The sequence below is a fragment of the Vicugna pacos genome, chromosome 18 (assembly GCF_048564905.1).
Source record: "Vicugna pacos chromosome 18, VicPac4, whole genome shotgun sequence".
In the NCBI taxonomy this organism is placed as follows: Eukaryota; Metazoa; Chordata; class Mammalia; order Artiodactyla; family Camelidae; genus Vicugna; species Vicugna pacos.
The window spans coordinates 15,332,148-15,350,128 of NC_133004.1; the positions used below are offsets into that span (position 1 = coordinate 15,332,148).

At 48.3% G+C, this 17,981-nt stretch overlaps 1 long non-coding RNA gene across 3 annotated transcripts; it reads left to right on the forward strand.

Moving 5' to 3' along the window:
• Positions 1–421: 421 nt before the first annotated feature.
• Positions 422–12,907, forward strand: LOC140687030 (uncharacterized). 3 transcript variants are annotated; one of them, XR_012061044.1, is made up of 5 exons: positions 422–505; positions 2,087–2,493; positions 6,926–7,022; positions 11,449–11,570; positions 12,318–12,907. It is a non-coding gene; the product is annotated as an uncharacterized lncRNA (long non-coding RNA). The 3 variants fall into 3 exon arrangements; XR_012061045.1 differs by having other exon boundaries at positions 12,331–12,907; XR_012061043.1 differs by lacking the exon at positions 12,318–12,907 and having other exon boundaries at positions 11,449–12,177.
• The last annotated feature ends 5,074 nt before the right edge of the window (positions 12,908–17,981 follow it).

Genomic DNA, 17,981 nt, shown 5'->3' on the forward strand with positions numbered 1-17,981 from the left:
GGGTGACTCTCGAGATCTCCTTCCTCCCCTGCCTCTTTTAAGATCTGGAGAACAGGGCCAAGGCCTGGAATCCTCCATAGAACCGCGGGTGAGGAACTTCAGTGTGGAGAAATTAAGCCGCATCCCTGTGGGTTTATAGTTAATACGTGGAGGATGAGAATTATCAGACCAGCCAGGCACGCCGTCCCCTCCACCTCCGCCACGCCCACCACGTCCACCACGCACGGCTCGCCCGGCACCACCCACAGCAGCAAGCCACGTCCACCACGCACGCCACGTTCACCACGCCCACTATGCTGCCACGCCCACCACATCGCGCTACGCACGCCACGTCCACCACGCGTGCCACGCCCACTATGCGTGCCACGCCCACCACGCTGCACACGCCACGTCTGCCACGCATGCCACGTATGCCACGTCTGCCACGCACGCCGCCTCTTTTTCCCTCCACTCTGCTTCAGAACTGAGTCTTCTCTCTCTTCTGGCGGTTGTTGGGAGCCCAAAGGTGAGTAAGGAGCTGCTGGTCCCATATGGCCATCTCTTGGCTGTGTCTTTGAAGTTCTGGCTTCTCTTAAGGGGTAGGCGTGATCGCACGATAAAGCGATGCCTTTGGGGAGATGCCACGGCCTAGGGAAAGTGGTAGAGAAAGTCTACAAATCATATCCAGAAATCACCGCCCATTTCTGTCCATCCAGACACCTTTGGGGAAAGACTATCTAGAAAAACAGTGCCACGTAGTTGTTTGGTCCCCTTCTGGCAGTCCTGCAGACTCCTTGGGACCCATCTGAATGTTCAAGGGAAGTGCCACCCCTTCCCAGGTGTGTGGCATCACAGGAAGGTGGCCTGTGACAAGCAAGGGAAGAAGGGAAGCAGCTGTCACATCAAGCGAATCTGTCTCCATGCCCAGTAATCTCAGAACAGCATGAAGCCACATGGTAAGGATCATTATGCCCAGTTCACAGATGAAGAAACTTAACACCAGGCAGGTGGCCTGCCCCAGGTCACACAGCTCATAACTGGGTTCAGACTCGGGTCTACCCAACTCCAAAACCACAACCCTGGCCTCCCCCCAACCAGCTGAGGGACACCCTCCGACTTCCTTTCAAAGCCTGCACTCAGCAGTGTTGCTGGAGGTCTAGAGATTTACCCCAAAGATGGGAGATTTATGCAGCTAATTTCCATTAGGACTAATGGAAGAAAGAAAGAGCCGTTTTTCTCATAATTAGAAGAGAATTCAACCTTCACAGCCAGCGAGTCTAATATCTCAGCTTTTGTAACAAAAGAAAGAGAAAGCAAATGGGTATAATTAGGGAAGAGAAGAAATAGTTTGGATTACTGGCCACAGAAGTGATGTGGCACAGGTATAATATGATTCCAGATGGAAAGACTTCTGCTGCCAGACAGCGTGGATTTCAAACCCCATCATGGTCAAAGCTGCTGCTTGTAGGGCATGTATGGTATGCCAGCTCTACACAGCATTTGCAACACCTCTTAATATCCCCACAGGGACTGGCTATCATATGCCCATTTTAGAGATGAAGAACTGAGGTCCAGAGAAGCAGCAAGGCACTGCAAAATGTGTTCCATCATTTAGAACCTATTCAGCAGGCACCTACTGTATGCCAGACACACACCTGGTACTCAGTAGAGCACAGCAGGTACTCTGTAGAGCAGAGATGATCCAGGATCCCTGCCCCACACCAGATCCGCTCCTCATCAGAGCATCAATGAATTCCTTAAAAATGTTTCATTCCACAGATATTTTTTTGTTGCCAGCAAGAGTTCCAGCCAAGGGGAGCTGGGATGACACATCACAAGCAGCCTGGGGCTCACCAGTGCCCACTGGCTCCTTGTGCCCCAGAGATGGGCTGCTTCTGCAAGAGCCATAACCCCCGTGAGCACCCCAAACCCAGTGGCCTGCATCAGATGGGCTACGAGAGGTGTTAGCTAATGGAGTATTGATTTTTTTTTTTAAGAAGCAAAAATTATAGCAATCAATAGCAAAAAGAGGGGGAGAAAAGAGAGTCCCTCGACATCCCTAGGCATGGCCCTTACCTCTGCTAACTCTCTGCTTCCCTCTCTCCAGCCAAGGTTCTAGGGACAGAAAGATGCAGCAAAAAAGCTGGAAGGGAAGCGGCAGGTAGTGTGTGTGAAAATGGTGTGCCAACTGCCCTGGGGGCATCGCCTTCTGGAGCCTTTCAACACCCCTGGAGTGGGGTCCGCTTCTACCTGACAGATGAGGAATCTCATGTGAGAAGGGGTCGGTCCTTTGCCAAACATCACACAGCCACTGAGTGGCAGGACTTGGACTTAACGTTTGTGAAACTCTATAACCTGGGCTGTTTACATTGCACTAACAGCAAAGCCTGGAACTCAGACTCCTAGGAGAGCTTAAGAAGCACATCTCTTCAATGAGGCTGTTTCTAAGGAAGAACAGCAACGAGATCAAATTGGAGCCCTGCAGGCACCTGGGGAAGGATGGAAACCTGAGGGGTAAGTAAGAAAAGCCTCACACTCATCTGACGTATATTTATTGACTTCCTGTGAGATGCCAGGCACTAGAATTTGTACTGGGGAGACAGGAATAAGCAGAAATAGATACACCCTTTAATCAAAGGATCACACACATGTATCGTAAATTCCAACCATCACAAGGCTTGGAAAGGAAAGGTGTGAAGCTAGATAGAGCAGATAACATGGAAAGCCAACCTGGTCCAGGCTTTCTTGAGAGAGCGATGCTTGAAGTGAGAATCCAAGGGTGAGGAGGCGTTAACTGGGCCTAAGAGCATTTGGCTCAAAGGGAGGAGCATGCGCAAAGGTCCTGAGGCAGGACAACCATATGGCAAGGGCAAAGATCTGCAAAAAGGCCAGTGTGGCTGGAGTGCAGAGAGCCAGGGACAGCCTGAGGCTGGAGAAATAGTCAGGAACCAGATCACAGAGGGCCATACAGTTTCTTTTAAGTCATTTTGCCTCTATCCCAAGAGAAAAGGGATTGAAGGAGGTGGGGTGGGATGGGAATTTCCACGATCAAATATCAGGCCGCTGGGTTGAGAATGGACCCAGTGACCTGAAGCAGAGGTAAGAGAGGAACAGGAGGGAGCCTAAAGCAGGATCTTGTGGGGCCTGGCACCACCCTCCCTGGGCCCCATCTGATTTCAGGCCAGCTGTGAGGGGTGCAGCCTCCCATCTTAAGAGAGCATGGAGGTGTCGCTCAGCTTTCTGCCCAAGGTGAACCAAGCATCCCGGATGTGACACAGAGTTCATGCACCTGGGGGAGCCCCCCACCGAGGAGAGATAGGAAATGACGGATAAACGCCCCACCTCCCATTCTTTGGTGAATCACCTGTAAGGTGCAGACAGCCCACCTTACAGTTCCTTCAAGAATCCCCAGCAAGACTGACCTCCACTTGCCCGTGGCATTTAACCAGTTCAAAGCACACACCCACTTTGTGCTCTTTTCTGCCTTCCCCTTCTGGCTCTCCCAGTGCCCTCTCTGCTGCTTCCTGGGGTGACTCCCCAAATAACATACCTGCTCCCTACCTGTATCCTGAGGCCTACCTGTACCGGGCCTCACTTTCAGGAATATCTAAACCAAATCAGGCTGCTGTAGTGGAACAGGGGGAAACCAAGGGTGGCTTGGGGCCAAGTGATGTTGGGGGCGCACCAGTGTTGCCGACTCGCTCACTCATTCACCAGCTCATTCATTCATTAGCTCACCTGGTCACTCATTCATTCATTCACTCCCTCCCTCATCCCCATCTTCATTCCTTCGGTGATCACAGACCCCATGGAAGGGTGGAAGGAAGCTTTCCTGTCCTGATTTCTATTCTTATCACTGAGGACCAGTTCCCTTCTGCATGGCGTGTGAACTAGACACCACACCTCCATTTGTATGCAGAAAGAATTCCATTTCACTTCCAAGACAATGGTAGTCCATTAAGCAGTTCATTAAGGAGCTGTTGAGAGAGTGACCTAAAAGCCCAGACTTCCCCAGGGGTCACTCTCCTAGGGAGACCCAGGGGTCTGGAGGGATGCCTTGGCCGCACATAGCATGTCTAACCTCAATTAAATAATCACGCAGAGTCATTCTACCACCAGCCTCCTTCTAGGGGGCCAGCTGTTTCTGATGGGCTCGAGATTCCATTTCCTCCTTGAAAGGCTATTGTTCACCTCGTCTCAACTCAGAAACATCTTGAAAATCCGAAAAGATATCTTGGAGGGATCAGAAAATCGTTTTGTTTCTCAGTTCACAGAATTGAGAGAAGTCGCTCAGTTCTCAAGAAATCTATTCCCTGTGTCCACCCTCGGTAACCTCTCCCTTCTCCACTTCCAAATGTTGTATGAGCTATATTTACTGAGCATCTTCAGGGCCATAAAGGGAATGACCAGCAAGGGCAGTGTCCACTGGAGCTGAAAACATTGGATGAGGTTCTGTGCTGGGGGTCAGAGAGCCCAGAAATACGAAGCAGTCCCACCTGGGTTTATTATACAGTTAGAATTAGTTAGCAGTTCTTCTCATCTTCTGCACCCCAGCAGGTTCTCCAGGACGTGGCCCCTACTGACCTGTCCACCTTCATCCCCTACTTCCCTTTCCCTTCTTCCTCTTACATTTGAGAATTTCCTAAATGCCCCTAGCGCCCGGTGCCCACTTAATTCCTCGTGTTATGATGCCTTCCTCCAAGCGGTTCCTGTCGCCTGCAATGCTTTTCCCACCTTTCTTCATCTGAACTCATTCAAGGTTCTGCTTAGTCACTGTTGAGAACTATTAAGGATCGTAAGGAGGGCTCATTTTAAAACAGAATTGGGGACAGGGGTATAGCTCAATGACAGAGTACATGCTTGGTGTGCACAAGGTCCTGGGTTCAATCCCCAGTGCCTCCATTAAGGGGAAAAGACAAACAAACAAACAATTGGAAGTGCCTGTAGAGGTGGAAAATAGGTGAGTGTTCTACTCCCACAAAGCTGAAAACTCCTGTTGGGACATACATTTGTTTGGATTATCTATTGCTACCTAACAAACCACTCCAAAACCAGGTCATGGCTGGTTTCCAAGACTGAGCACAAGGTGGATGTGCAGAGCATTTTTATGACCTGGATTCAGACGCTATATACCATTACTTCTGCTGTGTTCAGTTGGTCAAGGCAGCCACCAAGGCCCATCCAGTCTCCCAAAGAGAGGACAGACAACACCTCTCGATGGGACCAGTGAGGCTGCAGCGCAGCACTGGGTCAGGAGATCCCGCTGCAGCCATCTTTGGAGAATGCGATCTGCCACAATTTGCATAACGACTTTCCTGTGATTTCCCGTTAACTGTTTTAGAATTTCTAGTCATTTCCCACACCCCTCTGATAGGAATCCAAACCATAGATGAATAAACTCCAGGTAACTCAGGGTATTCAACACTCGATGCTGAACTTCCTGATGTGATTGGGTCTCAAGGAAGATCAAAGGAAATGGCAAAGCCTCAGGCAAGATAAGATCAAAGACCTTCCTTCTACCCTTTTTGTTTTGTGTGTTGCCATGGTGATGGGGAGAGCAGACCAGAGAGGAGACTAGAGACATTATCATAATATTGTAGCTTATGAAATCAAAGTCAAAGTTCACACACACACACCTGCCCAAGGCGGGTAGAACTGGGTAATTGCAGGATGTGAGTCCAAAAAGAAAAAAAAAATCAATTAAATCTTTGAAGAGTCTGCTGGCTGAAAGGCCTCTTGTGGGACTCCAAAGAGACAGCTACTGGGATGGGATGTCTCTGGGAGGTCTCCCGTGGTCCTCCAGAGGAGGCTGTGTTCTGCCTGTTGCCTTCCACAAACTGCCTTCACTGGCAACTGTGTCCAACTAGAATCTAATGCCATTGCTTCCTTTTCCCTTGTATTTATTTTGTTCTTATTGTTGTTACAGGTAAGCTTTTTTATTTTTCAACTGTGTAAACCTAAAACTAATCAAATAGCAGTTATTTTACTAGCAAAATGGCTTTTATTTGGGAAACAACAAACAATTACAATTCAGGACACATAATCTATGACAAACCACAGGCATGTCCAGGGAAGGGAAGAAAGTCTGCTTTTATAGGGAAAAGGGGGGCAGTTGGGAGGAGCTGTTCTAAGTGAAAATTCATTGGAGGAAATAGGAATTCAGGGTGACAAGAATTTCTCATTGGCTGCGCTGTGACGTTTCTCATTGGCTGAGCCATTGCTGAGCAAGGAGAAATTCTTCCTTCTGGATAGCAGACTGGTTGCACTTCCGCTTTGGGAGAGCAAGGTAGCTTCCTGCTGTGGGGCTGCAAAGGAAGATCAGTGTCATGCAAGTGAGGATGAGAGATAATGTGTGACAGCTCCCTCTACAGGCCATTCCTGGCTCTAATTTTAATTGTGATTTCCTTTATTAATTTTCAACTGACAATTCATTTTTAAAACTTTTTCATATCTAATGGTCAAAAGGCTTACAAATACGTATGTGTTTTAATTGTTTGCCCCCTTTTCTACACGTATTTTACCACATGCATGTACTCACAAAGACAGAAGCTCACATAGAACAAAGGCTGGGGGTAGAAAACTGTTAAATGTTTTTACCCCACTGTATTTATTTTTCCACTTAAATGTTTATTATTTATGCTGCTGGCTTTCCATTCATAATAGTGTTATAAAATTTCCTGTTTAAAATTGAATAATATGTTAATTGATATATAGATTATAAAGTTTCTTGTATAAATTAAAATATGATATTAATTTCATTTTTAAATGAGCTGGCTTCGTATTAAGGGAGCCATAGACTGTGAGTGTGGGGATACGGCAAAAACTACACAGGTGGTAGGTGAATGACTCAATTTTAGGCAAGACTGAGAAGCTTGATTTTTTTTTTTTTAATATTTGGCTTCCTGAATTTTAACTTTCGGAAACTGGAACCACATTCCCCTCTCAGGACAGGAGGACCCAAAGGCAGCTGGAGCTGGCCTTGGGGCTGGACTTGGAGCTAGGCGAGCAGAAGATGGTAGGATACATTCCCACCAAACTCCCAAGTAAGTTTCCAGCACTTTGGAGCCAGAAGCCAGCTTGTCAAGGTCCTGGGAACAGACGGAGAGCTATTGTATAGATCAGGATGGGATATTTTAAAGGAGGCAGTTTAATGAGCAGCAGTTTGAATTGAGACCAATTTTAATGTCTTTTTTGTTTTCCACCAACCATCATAGAAATTGCCACAAATGATGTGTTAATTCCATTCCCTAGTGGGTACCCGATATGGCGAGCGATGAATTTTAAATTGTTTGATCAGAATTAGCAACATTAGTCACTGCAAATAGCCTTTTAATTTCCACAGAGCTGCCAAGGGGAGCAAAAATAGAATTGGCGAGAAAGGTTCCAGCAGGCGGATGTGTTGGTGGTGGATGAGGCCACGAGACTTTGCTTCCGCGAGGTGGGGGGTGGGGGTGGGGCGGGGGCTGTCTCCAGGTGCCCAGGCTGGGTGCCCCAGCTGTTGACTTCCTGTATGTGGGAAGGGGTGGTTCCTCCAGCAGCTAGGAGTCTGATGGTGATGCCCTCACTCCCCCTGGAAGCTGTTGTGGGCCAGCCGCCCCTGCCTGCAGGCCAAACCCACGCTTCCCAGCTCCGGCCATATCGTCCCAGGTCCCCAGGGGTATCTGCCACCAGCTCCAAATGAGAATCGCTCTGTTCTCACCTAGAACCACCAGAGAGACCTCTTAATTCCTAAAGCAGACAAAACTCTCCTCTGCTTAAAAATCTCCAGTTCTCTGGTTCTCCCTGCACTCAGACTGAAAACTAAGTTCCTTGCCTTGGCCCACAAGGCTCTCTCCCCATCCCTCATTTCACTCCCCCACTCTGGCCTCCCTGCTCCTTGTAGAGCACCCCGTCTGTCCTGCTAGAGAGGTTTTTCACGGTAGAATCCACCCCCTGCCCCAGGCTTCCTCAGGCCAGCTCCTCCTCTTCCTATCCTTGAGGTGGGAAGCCCCATAAAAAAGACCAGCAGGACCCCCAGGCAGGGCCACTACCTCCTGCCAGCACCATCCCCTTCCCTGGCCCAGCGGCTCTCACTTTTTGCCGCTGAAACAGCTTACTTCTAGGAAAGTGGAACTTACCCCTAAAATTCTATTGGTTCCCTGAGCTAACTCCTGATTGGTCCATTTGTAGTGCTTCGTTTGCATGGAGCTCACTCCTGATTGGTTATTTCTCTCACTCCTGATTGGTTATTTCACTCCTGATTGGTCCATTTCCTTCACTCCTGATTGGTCCATTTCTACAAAGCTTGTTCCTAATTAGTCAACTTTTGTTATACTTTATTTGCATATAATGTTACAAAGTGTAAACTGGCAACCTGTAAAAGCCTATGTAAACCTACCAATGGGGTTTAGAGCTTGGAGTGTTAAATCCTCTGGGCCTGCTGGCGCGTAATAAACCTGAGTTCTTCAACTCTCTGAGTGCTGCTTTTTCTCTTGCCCAGATCCAGGTTGCTGTCACAACTGAGCTGTAACACTGAGCTGAAACACACTTTTCTGCAACAACATCTCAGCTTTAAAGTCAGCACCTCAGAGAGCCCCCGCCACCCCACCTAGAATACAGACCCCTCACTCCGTCTGCCCTGATGCCCCCTTACTTCCTACAGAGACTTGTCATCATATCTGAGCCTTTCTGTGGTTGGTTTGCATGATGGTGTACTTGCTGTTCTATTGTATTTTGTTTCTCCATCCATCTCTTCCTCCTGGATTATAAACTCTTATCAGGAGTTACAGTATCAAAGCTGGTGTCTAGAACAGCATCAGGCACATAGAAATCCTCAGTAAGTGATCAAGACATGAATGAGTGAATGGATGAATGAATGAACAGCCTCCTTCTTCCAGGCAACTTGCTTCTACGTCTGGACAGTTGTAGCTCCTTCCAGGCCTGGATTTCCCCGTCAGTTTTGCCTCCAGCCTTGCTTGTCTGCAGATTCCTCCTCCACCCTGGCCTCCAGGGTCACTTTTCTTACATGCAGATCTGGTCTGTCTTCTTAATACCCTCTGTGGCCACCACTGCCTTTAGGGTTAGAACAAACCCTTGAGCACAATGGGGTTTGGGATCTTGTTCCACAGCTTAGCATCTGCGAACGCAAGTGAACTGCTTAACCTCTCTGTGCCTCTGTTTCTTCTGTAAAATGGGGGCAATGATGAAACCTACATTGAAAGGCTGTTGAGAAGATAAAGGAGTTAATCATGTTCAGCACTTAGCACAGTGTCTGACACAGTAACCACAGTCACTGTCAGCTCTAAGAATGATTTTTATCTTTTTACCATCATTATCATTGTCATTATCTGCACCACACAGAACAAAGCCCCGCCCCAACTCAAAGCTGCCTATGTAATCCCAGAGCCAAGGCCAAGGCCAAGGTCATGGTCTTTGATTTCGATGATGTGGGTTAGTGGTTCTCAGCCGGGAGCTGTGTTGCCCCCCAGGGGACGATTTGCAATATCTGAAGACATTTCTGGTTGTCACAACTGTGGGGGCCAGTGCTGCTGGCATCTAGTTGGGAAAAGCCAGGATGGTGCTACACCTCCTGCAGTGGACAGGACACCCTTATGACAACCAGAACCATGATGTACGACAAGAAGAAAGTGCTCGTGAGACCTCAGCATGGAGAACGTGGGTCTGAAGATGCTGTTTTTTTGAATAGTGATGTGTACATTTTTAAGACTGTATATTATAAAATTAATACCAACCTGTTACTGAAAAAGGAATCAGTACACAGTCATCGAGTCCTATTGATTCTCCCTCTAAAACACACCTGCATCTTCAATCTAAACGTTCCTGTCTGTCTCCTCTACCTCCAGCTCAGCCCCAACTGAGACTGGATGGAAGAGGGCAGGGCACAGCCACTCAAGGAATGACAGCAATTTAACACAAAAAAGGTGGAAGATTCACCTCCTAGTTTGCCTTGAGGATTAAGAGGTTTAACTTCTAGGAGACCTTGAGTTTCATTATATGCTCATTGTAACAGCCTGATAAATAACATGCCCGCAGGCGCCATGACACTCCCAAGGCTAAAGGCCAAAGAATGGGCAGGGGCCCAATTCCCAGGAATCCCAGCCCCTTCCCCAGGGCAGTTGGAATGGTCCCACCTGTAGGCCTGTGAAGCTACTGAGACCATTAAAAACTGACAACCCCACCCTAGCGGCCTTTTTGCTCCCTCCTCTTCAGAGACAGCCCGCACTCTGTCTGTGGAGTGTGCACCTACTTTTACTTTAACCTGAGCACCCAATTCCCACATCTCTTTCCTTGCCTTTCTCTTGCCTTACACTCTATGCAGTGTGAATCTCCCTAAATAAATCTACCTGTACTCAACGGCGGCTCGCACTTGAATTCCTTCCAGGTCCTGAAGCCAAGGACCCTTACTTGGTGGGGCACATTCCAGGGGCTCAACCGAGACCTGGGACATGGCCCTCCTAGCGCCCCACATCCGTTTTCCTGCATCACAACTACCATCACCCCTCACCTGGACTGGAGGACCGACCCAGACTGATTCCTGGCCCCTCCCATCCATGCAATACCCAGCAGCCAGAATAGCCTTTTAAAAGCATAATTCTAGTCGTGGCACTCTCCTTGCTTAAAAACCTTCAATGGTTCCTGTCCTACTTAGGATAAAATCTGAAAGCCAACAAGGCACTGCATGGCTGTTCCCTGCCTCCTTTTCCTGCTTCATCTTACGCCACGTCTCCCTCACTCACTGCTTTTCGTCCATCCCGAAAACAAGCGCATGATTTTCCAACCCCAGGGCCTTTGCACATGCTGTCTCCCATTCCCGCATTTCCCCATTACTGACTACTTCTTACCCTCCAGGTTTCACCTGAAATCTCCCCTCATGAAAGAGACTTTTCCTGACCGCCTTTACAAAAGTAGGTTCCCAGCCCCCAGAATGTAACAGTGCGTGTTCTGTCCCAGAGAGCACTTATTACAATGTATTGTTTTTTCTGTGTTTATTCACTTGTTTTTGTCTATCTCCCACACTAAACCATTGGTGCAGAGTTTCACTCACTACTGCATCCTGGCACCTTGTGCATCCTTGGCCACTGAAGTCAGACTCACTCAGATTCATGGAACCGCCACACCCCTACCCCGCGAGGTGGGTGGTCTCCTCCCTACCCTGTAGATGAGAAGACTGAGGCTCAGAGAGGGTGGGGAAACTGTTTGGCGCCCTTGGCAGAGCCAGGATTCAAACTCAGGTCTCTTTGACTTCAAAGCCCAAATCTTTCCCAAAGGGTCTTTTTAGAAAAGGCAAGACATTTCTGGATGAGCTCAGACCCAAAGCATCTTCACTTTGTACCTCTGTCTCTTGTCATTTGCAAAGTCCAAAGGAATTAAGTAACGGCTCTTTGAGATGGCTTCTGGGTACACAGCACTTGCCTCTGTGAAGAGGGAAGGCAGCTCTTGGAAATGTCATCATTTTTCTCCTTTTCCCAGAAAGAGCGACCTCAGCAAAGACACTTTACGCAGAGGCAGCTACTGACAGTTACAAAGCACGGCGTTCTCCAGCTCTCCCCAAAACAAATGGGAACATCCGTCTTGGACCCTGGCTCAAGAGAGTGAGTATGTGGCGTTGGGCCCCATCTGACTTCTGTGGACTTCTGAAGGGACAGCTGTACCACCACGCCCCCACCCTGCCACTAACAGAACCCATCTATCAGGAAGGAGCAGCGGGATGAGCACTGTGCTAGCAGTCTGGAGTCCAGAACTCGGGTCCTGGCTTGTCTCTAAGCACATGACCTTAAGGGCAGGGTTCTCAACCTCTGCACTATCGACATTTGAGTTTGGGTCGTTCTTTGTGGTGCGGACTGTCCTGTGCACCGTAGGAGATCCAGCAGCCTCCCCAAGCTCTGCACGCTGGCTATCAGTAGCATCTCCCTACTCTGCCCAGTTGTGACAACTGAAATGTCTCCTGATGAATGTCCCCTGATAGGAACAGAACCACCCCTGGCCTTAAGAACCACAGCCTTAAGAAAATAAGTTACTTAACCTTTCAGTCTTGGTTCTTCATCTGTTAAATGATATTCAGAGCTCAGGTCCCATGTCAGCCTGCCTGGGTTTAAATCATGGCTCCACCAGCTGCTCTGATGTGTCCTTTGTCTCTCTACACCTTGGTGTCCTCCTCTGTCCAATGGAGACAATGATCATTCCTACCACATGGGGTCATTATGATGCATGGAAAGTGCTTAGCGCTGAGCCTGGCACATAAGAAAAGTCCCGTAAGTGAAGTTATTATTTTCATCATTGCTACCCACTCACAGCGTAGGGCAAGAATTGCTGTAATCGTGCTGCCATTCCTAACACAGGCTCTCACGTCAGACGTAGGTCTCTCAGCCCTTTCTCCACCACTCACCAAACCTTGATGAGAATGAAAAAGTTCCCAAGGAACCACAGCAGAGCAGACAGGTCCCCTGCGGCTCACCTCCAAGCTCCAGCAAAGGAAGTCCCAGATCTGACTTCCTGAGTCCTGCTGGCTGCTGGCCTGAAGGGGTTAATACTGCAGTATTTCCAGCCTCAGCTCCAGCCCTGGAAAAGAGAGAGATGCATCAAGGAATTCCAGGGTTTTAATCCTTCCGTGTCTTCATTACTATTGATACGGTGCACTTGGCTGGTGAGTTGTGCTTTTCAGACACCTGACAGTTACCCAGCCTGGGCCCAGCAAAGAGAGTTGTCCTGTTGGAGATCATACAGGAAGTGATTGCAAGAAGAGGAAGATGCAGAAAGAGAAGGAAAGCACACACTCTGCAGTGAGGAAATAATTATTCATGGGCACAAAAAAAAAATGGTACATCCTTCTTTGGGTCTCAAGGAGCTATCTTCTGGCCTCTGACAAGGATGAATGGGTGTAGCAGAACAAATGTGGTTCTGTACTCAGAAGAATTGGGTTCTGTATCAATCACGTCTCCTTTTATTCTCTATTTTTGGTGCTTTGACATCTTAGAGCTTTGCCGATCCAGGAAGGACTGCCCCTCCCAGTGTTAGCTGACGCCTAAAGGTAGCAGACAACCCCCTGGAAAGCGTTTCACACGCGGAGCCGCCAGTCCAGAGCCCCCACCCCAGCCACCTCCTGGAACAGGCTCTCAGCTGTTCTCTGGGCCACTCGCCCCAGGGCCAGGCACCAGACAACAAGGGGCAGCCCCCATGCTGCAGGGCCCACCAAAGTTATTCCAACTAGCCAACCCCAAGCCTGCTTAGCTGCCTCGAAACCACAATAAAAGTGCGTGCCCACCTTGTCCCCTCACCCCCGTGCCTCCTGACCGACCCTGGTGCTTCCCTGTGTGGCCCTGCATGATGTGCTGTGTTTCTAGAGAGTAGAAATAACTTCTTCCCTTGTGAAATGTGTATCTTACCATACTTGATTGAAACAAACCCCAGAGGGGAGGGTATAGCTCAGGGGTAGAGCACATGGTTAGTGTGCATGAGGTCCTGGGTTCAATCCCCAGTATCTCCACTTAAAATAATAAAAATAAATCCCAGACACCCTTAAAACCAGTTCTAATCCAGTTAAGTGACTGGATGAGCACCTTCCTCTGTGGATGCCTCAATCTCCCTGTCCACAAATTAGAAATAGCAGCTCCTTCCTGCTAGTGATGTGATGAGGTTTAAAATGGGAATAAAGTGTTGTGCACCATGCCTGGCAGGTGGGGGTTTGGGGTGGGTAATTCCCCAGGGCCTCACTAAGGAAAGGTGGCCATAAGGGGTGCAAGATATGGAAGGGGAAAAAAAGAAAGAAAGTGGTAAGAAAAAAATGAAGAGCTCCTTAGGGGCACTGAGTAGCTAGAAAGAGGCACCTGAGGTGCGGTGCCGCCACAGGAAGTGATCCTTCTCCACCTGCCAGTGCAGTCCTACGATGCCATGCATCAGTGGCAAAGAAGGGTCCTCCCTGTGAGCCCGTCCTGAGAACCACAGCCAGCACCACCTCCCAGACCAGAAGAAACCCCAGGCCCACAATTAGTTTATGGAAAAAGAAGCCTTGGGCTCAACTCTTGGCTCAGGTGCAAGTGCCCCATGTAGTCACTTAGAGAAGTCCTAACATTCTAAGACATCACCTCTCTGGGTCTCGGTTTGCTCATCCCTGGAGTGAATCATAAAATATGCAACCGCTTCTATCTCAGAGATGCTGCAGGACTCCAGGGGGTCGTGTGCACGATCCCGTCTTTGTCATCTGCAAAGTGGCACGAAGAGGGGCAAACGCCAGTGCCTTGTTGTCAGGCACACTGCTTCCCTTGGATGAGCCTCAGGTTTTGAAAGTTCCAGATTCTTGACTCAACACCCCAAAATGCAAGTGACTTTTATATGCACCGTCTCAGGCCCATAAATGCTCCAGAAACCGTCTGTCCATGCTTGGTACTCGTTTACTTTCAGGCCATCTCTCAAGCCCATTCTTATGAATTAGGTCTTTCTGACACCTGAATATTCATCAACCAGCCACCTAAAAACAGCACAAAGGAATCAGCCACCGCTTAATCCTATGACACCCAGCAGATGCCCCGGAAATACCAGATTAACTGGACTTGACTCCCAAACGCGCCCAGTAATTCCTTGGCTGGGCAACATCCACACAGGGAATTTCTTTTTTAAAAAAAAACCAGTGCAGCGGGGAGGATACAGCTCAATGGTAGAGTGCACGCTTAGCGTGCACGAGGTCCAGTGTTCAATCCCCAATACATCCTCTTAAAAAAAAAATCAGTGCAAAACCAAAACAAGAACTCATGCTCTTGAAACAAGAGGACAGCCAATGCTTCCCTGTGCTTGAATCTAGACCAGTGATGTTTAGAGCAGAGCAGAAGCAGGACTTGTAAAACACACATTTACATGCATACGTGTACACATACATATATACAAACGTACATACACACCCAAGGGATGCAGAGGGGCATCCTGGGAAGAAAATCCTTATGTTCTTAGAGTCACTGCCAATGTCATGAGTTAAATTAAGATGAGGCTATTCTGGAGCAGGGTGGGCTCTTAATCCAGGGACCGGTGTCCTCAGAAGAGATGCAGACGCACAGGGAGAAGCTGGCCATCTGATGCCGGAGGCAGAGACTGGAGTGGAGCAGCCGCAAGCCAAGGAACTCCAGGCACTGCCGGTCGCCAAAAGCAAAAAAGGCCTGCTGACAGCTTGATGTGACTTGCAGCCTCCAGGACTGGGAAACAGTCCATTTCTGTTGTTTTAAGCTACTGGGTTTGCGGTACTTCGTGACGGACGCCATAGGAAAGAAATGCAACCTCTCACAGTCCAAAAGGTCGGGCAGAAGTTGCACTTGTAATCTGAACGTGTCCTGACCCCACTGCACATACCCTTTCCAGCCTCTCCGCCTTTGCATATGCTGTTCCCGCCACCCAGAAAGCCTGTTTCTCCCTTAATCCACCCCAGTTAAACTCTCCTTTATTTCTCCAGGTACAACTCAGATGTCACTTCCCCTAGAAAACCTTCTCTGAACGTCTGTCCTCCCCAACACCACCCCTGCTCTTGTGCCTTCCATGGCTGTGACACTTGTCTCCTCACACACGTGCCTCCCCTACTGGTCTGTTAGCCTGTGGAAGGGAACTCTGTCTTTTTAAATTGAAGTATAATTGATTTACAATGTTGCGTTAGTTTCGGGAGTACAGCAAAGTGATTCCGCTTTATATACATACAGATCTTCTTTTCCAGATTCTTTTCCATTAGAGGTATTGAACAGGGAGCTCCCTTATTCATATCAGTGTCCCCAGAGCCCACAAAGAACTTGGCACAGAACCGCCCATCAGAACCAGGATTCAACTACATTCTCAATTAACTAGCTTCATCTTAGCTGTACCGGCAGTATTTTCTTCCTTGTGTAAAAGAGGGACGTGAACCAAATATGACAAAATGTTAACATCTGTTAACTCCAGAGGGTGAACACAGGTGCCATATTATTTCCTGTACTTTTCTGAAGATTTAAAACGGTTCATAATGAGAATGTTTTCAACCTTAAAAACAGAATGTAACGGGCTATCTTGGGACACAACGAGTCTATTGGAGCATGGTTTATATTGGAAAAGGCATTTCTAGTTCAAAATGTGTCCTTAGAACACATTCTTAGGACTCAGCCCACTCATGTGTTTGGTGCGGAGTAAAATGTCTGAAATACCCACCATATACTCCGTAATTACGCGAGTCTTGTTCTCAGTGTTACCGCAGTCCTCTGAGATTTTATGACTATTCCTTCTTTTCGGAAGAGGGGACTGAAGCTCTGGGACTTGCCCAAGGTTGTACAGCTGATACATTTTGGATCTGGGATTGAAACCGAGTCTGTGTTGTTCCAAAGCTCAATAACAACCGAAATGTACATGGACTTAACCACGTGACAGGACATACTCGCTAACTTCAGCCTCAGAATAACCCCGTGAGACAGGGCCTGTTGGTATCGTCACCCCATTTTACCGATGAAGACCACAAGGGCAGAGAATCTGAGGAGTTTCCCAGTGGCACAGCCAGTCCAAGTGACACTCCAGTCCTGGAGCCGGGGTGGAACTTGTGCAGTCTGGTCCCCAAACCTGCACTCCTAGCTGCATGGCTGTACTTTGTCTCCCTGGGGTCTCTCCCGCTGTGGAGAAGAGGCCAGTGTACCTCCAGGAAGGGCCCCCCCACCAGAGATGACATCCCCGAGCCCCGGAGGTCTCCAGAGGTCACCCCATCCATGGTTCTGCCTCTAAACCCAAGAGGAACCAGCTTAGAGCACATCTTGACTGGGGAGAGAGATGTAAGTAGGCAGTGACTGTGCAGGGTGGCTCTTTGCAGAGCAAAATCACCCAGCGATGAGCTATCAGACCTCCTCTTCCCGGTTACGGGCCCCATGTGAACCCATCGCCAGAAAGCAGCGAGAAAGGGGGGCGCTTCCCACCTTCCATCCTTCTTTTCACAAACCTCACGGTGGGCACTGTGCTGGGTTTCACTTCCCACCGAGTCTAAAGGCTGCAACTTGTATTCAAATTAGAGAAGCCTAATATTTTAAAACTGTAAAAATGATCCCTGCAGGTGAGCAGCAGTATTTTACAATTCTCAGCCATATTCCATTCACCGCCAGGGATTTAAGCCATCTGGTTTGAATGGCCAGACATTTGGCATGTAGACTTTCCTTTGGTTTCTCCCAAAGTTAGTTTAGCTAGTGATTTTTATTTGTGTTTTTTGTTTGTTTGTTTGTTTGTTTTGGGGGGAGGGGGTAATTTGATTTATGTATTTATTTATATTAATGGAAGGACTAGGGATCGAACCCAGGACCTTGTGCATGCTATACCTTCCCCCATAGTCTAACTAATGATTTTTAGACATCCCTGCTAAGCCCTCTTCCCTTCTTGCATATAGCCTTTGGTGGCCAACATAAAGACCTAGAATTCCCTCTGGCAGGAAGAGATTAAACATCTTGAGATCTTTAAAGAAGAGACTGGTTTCAGAACATTGGAGAGAAGGAAACATCAGGAGGTGATGTTAACCACGGTGTCATAAAGAATCTGACTTCTGAGACTGTGGTTGTCATATTCCCTGAATTTGAAGAGAGGAACTTCTATGATTTATACAGACCAGGGACAAAGGTCTGCCTTTAGACAAGGTTGGAGTTCACTTTGCTCTCGCCCAGGAAAGTGACTTGACTTTATAAAGGTAACAGCATTTCCAAAATTACTTCCAAGCGGCTCTGTCCTTGTCTTATCCAGATTTTTCTCTAGGTCATACAGGAGGTCAAAACTGCCAAGGGAAGGGTCCATGGCCACATCAGAAACCAGCGTGTGTCGGGAAAAAGTGACAGGCCAAACTCCTGAAGAGTGTGCTGTGTGATTCCATTTACATGAAGTCCAGAAACAAGAAAAATGAATCAATGGTGATGGAGATCAGAACAGTGGTTCTTCCTGGGGGAAAAGGTGTTGGCTGGAAAGGAACATGAGGGAGCTTGCTGGGGGAGCCAGAAATATTCCATATCCTGATCTGGGCTGTGGTTACACAGGTGTAT